This window comes from Natator depressus, chromosome 25, assembly GCF_965152275.1.
Source record: "Natator depressus isolate rNatDep1 chromosome 25, rNatDep2.hap1, whole genome shotgun sequence".
NCBI classification, from domain to species: Eukaryota; Metazoa; Chordata; order Testudines; family Cheloniidae; genus Natator; species Natator depressus.
This window is the reverse complement of record NC_134258.1, coordinates 13,375,283-13,381,282: the sequence shown is the minus strand read 5'-3', so window position 1 is coordinate 13,381,282 and position 6,000 is coordinate 13,375,283.

Below are 6,000 nucleotides of genomic sequence, written 5' to 3'. Positions count from 1 at the left end.
CTCTCTCCCACTGGAGCTAAAAGAGTAACTCCATGAACCGGCAGCAGTAGCAGGCTAGGATTGGGGAGGCCAATAGTACGGTTATGAACAGCATGAGGGTGATCACTGCCCCCTACTGGGGGGACTCAGCAGTTTACCATAGGCACTATATTGCTAGGAGATAATGAAGATTTTCCTTGAAATCAAACGGTTGAGACCTGGGCCACAAGGATCGGCGTCCACACGGCCTCAGGCCCAGCTCCGTCCCAGCACACCCGGCTGCACTATGGCTAAAGTGTTTCTCCAATCAATTAGGAGGGGCAGGATCATTCACCTTCCTGGGGCTGGGGCACGACCAGCCCCTCCCTCCTCCCCTGCAGCTAATCAGATTTGGGCTGGGACAACACAGAAAACCATCTGCCGTTTGCTGGGTTGTTTTAAGCATTCCACGTGGCAGTGGCGCCTTTCTTGATCTTTATCCCCCCGAACGAGTCAGGCACGCTTAACCCCTTGCACTGTTAGCATCACTGAGTCTATAAACTTCTCTCTGGCCTGGTCGGGGGGGTCCCAGCCTGGGGCTCATGGAGAGATTTCAGGAGGCCATGACCACGCCCCGTTTCTTTAGATGAGGCGGAGGGGTGTGGGTACAGGACCCACTTTTTGTCCTGTTGTAATAGGAGGTCACAGCCAGCAGGATGGGCTGTGCTGGCAGCTACTTAACTAACAAAACTTCATGTGCCCTAGGCTAGCACTGTGTGGGTCTTTGTCCCCCTCTGTTGGCTGCTCCACATACAGTCGGGCTGGGGGGAGACCCATGAGCCCTTCTGGCTGAACTGGGCCGACGAGATTCCTCGTGCCAAGCCCAGAAGCCACGGAAAAGCCACTCCATGCCAGGGAGAGGCATGCGAGACAGAGCAGCTTTCATCTGAGACACTTCAGGCACCTTGTGGGCATGAACCATTCACCCCCAGCCCCTTCTCTCAGGTCGGGTTGATATTCCTCATTCCACAGATAGGGAAACTGAGGCACAGAGCAGGGCCGTGACTTGATTGAGGCCACAATAGGAGGCAGTGGCAGAGCTGGGCCTGGAACACAGGGGTCCTGACTGCCAGTCCTCGGGTTCTAACCACTAGACCCTCCCACCCCCGCATTAGGACACCACAAAGGACTGCGGCAGAGGGCTTGCCGCACCGGGAAGTGGCCAATGCAACAGCGAGAGACCAAATTAAGAGGCCTGGCTGGGGAGGAGGGTGGGAAATTGAACGTTAAGAAGTCCGAGTCCAATTAAACACGCCCAGGACAAATAGCGCTGAGGAGCCACAGCAGCTGATGGCTCTGGTCAAAGGGCATCCCTTTGCAGCAACAGGGGGCGCCCTCCCCCTACAGTTCACACTGGGCCCAAGTTATTTGTTAAGCAGAATAAAGGAGCATCTTTGTCCAAGAGACTACAGCACCCCCTGCCAGCCTCAGCCGGTGCCCGCAGACCAATCCCAGGTAGGGCTGGGTCCCTCTTCCTCTCACAGGGCAGCCACCCCGTGACACCGTCCACCCCGTCTCCACAGTGCTCCCAGCCATGCTGGCTAGGTGAGCTTTGGATGTGTGGCGTTTTGTTTCCCGGTGCCTTTAGAGGTCAGGGGCTAAACGAGAAGACCAGGCGTGCCACAGCCACCCGGCGCCTGCTGTCCTTTGTTCCTAGCCCTGGCGCTTTAGGTCTGGATGGTCCAGAAATCTCACCTCCCGGGTAGGGCCGTTTTTCAGGCTTATCATTATTACTGAGTCACTGTATTGCAATAGCCCCGGGGTGTCCCAGTCACGGGCCAGCCTCCCCGGTGCCCTAGGCGCTGAACAGACACGCAACAAAGAGACCGTCTCTGCCCTAAAGCGCTTCCAGTCTAAACCAGATTAGCTCAACAGTGCACAGCCCCATAGCTCCCATTCTGACACCCATGGGCAGGTTCTTCAGACCCACCCAGCCGAGCAGTTTGGGGCAATCTGGCCCGGATGGTTGGGGGAGGGGGGCAGGAAGAGGAGGGGCACCGCCTGAAAGTGCGGGCCTGTTGCACTGGTCTGTTGGTAAAACCTGGTTGGATCGTGCTGGGATCCTCTAGGTTTCCTTACTCAGAAACAAGGCCCAGGCAGTGTGAGAGGAAGATGGGGCATCTTTCAAGAGCAGCAGGGAGCTTCTTGTAGACGCCCCGATAAATCCCTAGTGGGGTGTGTGACGATGTGACGCAGCAGGGAGGGGGGAGTGTTGACCTGGGAATGTGCCCTGGGGACGGGAGACCTGAGAGCCTGTCACCTGAGCCAGGAGGGGGAGGGGGAGGTGACACCTCTGCCCAGGAATGTGGACGGAGGCTGCAGCAGGGAACCTGCTCGGTGGGTTTAGTTTCAGTTTGGGGCTGGGTGGAGGAAGACAGGGAACCCCAGGGCTGGGGTCTAAGCTCCCTGCTCCCCCAGAAGGACTTCACTGAGGGGTCCTGGGGGTACCCACAAGCTCTGTTTTGGACTGTGTTCCTGTTGTCCAATAAACCTTCTGTTTTACTGGCTGGCTGAGAGTCTCAGTGAATCCCAGGAAGAGGGGTGCAGGGCCTGGACTCCCCCACACTCCGTGACAACTGGTGGCAGCGGTGGGATCTACTGCACCCCGTGAACGGCGCTTCCTGCAGTAAGTGACTGGGGAACAGTAAAACGAAGGGGGATTGACGGGGACCAGGTGTGCTGAAGATTCAGAGAGAGACGGTTCCAGGGGGCGGTTAACCCCTGGGAGTGTGTGACCAGAGAGAAGGACTTTTGCAGTAACAGGGTCCCCCGGGGGATTGCAGCGAGCGGTCCCAGGGGCGGAGGAGTCTGCAGCTCGACCCTGGCAAAGAGGTGGTGACCTCAAGAAGGACTGGCACACTAGGGGCTTTTCCTGGAAACCGTGGACAGCTGCCCGGCCTGCGAGTGGCCAGCCGGGAGATGTACGCTAAACGCCTTAAGAGCGACCTGGTGGAGCTGTGCAGGCAGAGGGGGCTGCGCGTCGGGAGGTCCACCAAGGAACAGCTGATTGCCCAGCTGGAGGAGAGGGATCGCTTGGATGACCCGATCCCTGTCCCTGAGGGAAGCCGCCCGGCGGATGCAACGTGGGCCCTGGGGCCTGACCAGGCTGGGAGGGGTCAGACTGCTGCCCAGGACACCCCGAGACCCTTCCTACCTATGCCTGGGGGAGGGGTTGTGGGAAGCCCAGCGAATACCGAGGGCCCCCTGACCCCAGCAGCCAGCAGGGGATCCTCCCAGCGGAGCTCCCCATCCCTGGAGCGGATGCGGCTGGAATGGGAGAGGGAGAGGAAAATGAGGGAGCTGGAGGATCATGAAAAACAACGTCAACATGAGGAGAAACAACGTCAACATGAGCAGGAGGAGAAGGAGAAACAACGTCAACATGAGCAGGAGGAGAAGGAGAAACAACGTCAACATGAGCAGGAGGAGAAGGAGAGGGAGCGTCAGGAGAAGGAGAGGGAACGTCAGGAGAAGGAGAGAGAGCGTCAGGAGAAGGAGAGAGAGCGTCAACATGAGCAGCAGGAGAAGGAGAAACAAAGACAGCATGAGCTGGAGCTGGCCAGGCTGAGGAGCAGTGGGGCCCCGGCTGCGGTGAGTGCGGGGGGACCCAAGACTGCAAGGAGCTTTGATAAGTGCTTCCTGGCCCAGCGGAAGGAGGGGGAGGACATAGATAGCTTCCTGACGGCCTTTGAGAATGCCTGCGAGCTGCACAGGGTTGACCCTGCCGACAGGCTCCAGTTCCTCACCCCCTTACTGGACCCCAAAGCCGTGGAGGTGTACAGCCGGATGACAGGGCCAGAGGCTGGGGACTATGAACTGTTCAAACAGGCCCTGCTCCGTGAGTTTGGGCTGACCCCCGAGATGTACCGGAGAAGGTTCCGGAGTCAGCGTAAAACGCCTGAGGTCACCTACCTACAACTGGTCAACAGGATGCAGGGATATGCCCGCAAGTGGACAGCGGGGGCCCAAACTAAAGAGGACCTGCTTGACCTGATCGTACTGGAGCACCTGTATGAACAGTGCCCTTCCGACCTGAGGCTGTGGCTGGTGGACAAAAAGCTCGCGAACCCCCAGCATGCAGGGCAGCTGGCCGACGAGTTTGTGAACAGTCGGTCAGGGGGTAGCCGGGAGGAGTCCCAAAAGAACAGGCCCCCCCCGATGCAGAGAGAGAGTCACCATGGGGCCTCCCAGCGGGGAAATAGGGAGAACCCCCTCCAAAGGGGAACGCCTGGTGTCGGGCCCCTCCGACCCGTTCGAGGGGACCAACGTGACCTGAGCTGCTATCACTGTGGCCAGAGAGGCCACGTACGGGCCCAGTGCCCCGGGCTCAGGGACAAACTGAGCAGACCCAACCTACCCAGGGTTAACTGGGTAGGGACTCAGCTGGACGAGGGGCAGGCGACCCAGGAAAGGGGGGCTACCAGTTTGCCACCTGCTCAGGAGGGAAGAGTACCCCCAGCCAGCCCCGCCAGAGGGCTGGAGGCTCTGGACTCAGGGTGCTCGGTTTACAGGGTGGGTGCGGGGCTGTCCCTCCGGAGAGAGTGCCTTGTTCCCCTGGAGGTGGATGGGAGGAAGGTCAATGGATACTGGGATACGGGCGCGGAGGTGACGCTGGCCCGGCCCGAGGTGGTGGCCCCAGATCGGGTGGTGCCCAACACCTACCTGACCCTGACGGGGGTGGGCGGGAGCCCATTTAAGGTGCCCGTGGCAAGGGTACACCTGAAATGGGGGACCAAGGAGGGCCCCAAGGATGTGGGGGTACACCACCATTTGCCCACTGAAGTTTTGATGGGGGGAGACCTAGAGGACTGGCCAAGCGACCCCCAGACCGCCCTGGTTGTGACCCGTAGCCAGAGCCGGCGAGGGGCACTGCGACCTGACCCTGGGGAGGGTACCACACTGGAGGCGCGAGACCCTACTCGGGTGGGGAGGGAGCGCCGAGGGGCACGGCTCAGAGAGGCTGCGGCCTCAGACCTGGCCACGGAGGGGGAACCGGGCCCCATCCCTTCCCCAGCCGCTGAGTTCCAGGCCGAGTTGAGGAAAGATCCCTCCTTGCAGAAGCTCAGGGACCTGGCCGACCTCAGTGAGGGACGGACCATGAGGAGAGGCTGCCAGGAGAGGTTCCTGTGGGAGAAGGGGTTCCTGTACCGAGAATGGGCTCCCCCAGGGGAAGGGGAGTCCTGTGGGATCAGGAGGCAGCTGGTGGTCCCCCAGAAGTACCGCCGCAAGCTCCTGTCCCTGGCCCATGACATCCCCCTCGCAGGGCACCAGGGAATCCGGCGCACCCGGCAGAGGTTGCTACAGAACTTTTACTGGCCCGGGGTCTTTACCACCGTCCGGCAGTATTGCCGATCCTGTGACCCCTGTCAGAGGGTGGGGAAGGCCCGGGACAAGGGGAAAGCGGCGTTGAGACCTTTGCCCATCATAGAGGAGCCTTTCCAGAAGGTGGCCATGGACATCGTGGGGCCTCTCAGCAAGACGACCCGGTCGGGGAAGAAATACATTCTGGTGGTGGTAGATTTCGCCACCCGCTACCCCGAGGCAGTGCCCTTAGCTTCCATTGAAGCAGACACCGTGGCAGATGCGCTCCTGACCATTTTCAGCCGAGTGGGGTTCCCCAGGGAAGTCTTGACAGACCAAGGCTCCAACTTCATGTCGGCCCTGCTCCGGTGCTTGTGGGAGAAATGTGGGGTCCGGCATGACTGGGCCTCAGCGTATCACCCCCAGTCCAATGGGCTGGTGGAGAGGTTTAACGGGACGCTAAAGATGATGCTGAAAACCTTTATGAACCAGCACCCGCAGGATTGGGACAAGTACTTACCTCACCTGCTGTTCGCGTACAGGGAGGTGCCCCAGGAGTCTACCGGATTTTCGCCTTTCGAACTGTTATATGGAAGGAGGGTGAGGGGCCCCCTGGACCTGATGAGAGACGAGTGGGAGGGGAAGGCCACTCCCGATGGAGAGTCAGTGGTGGAGTATGTC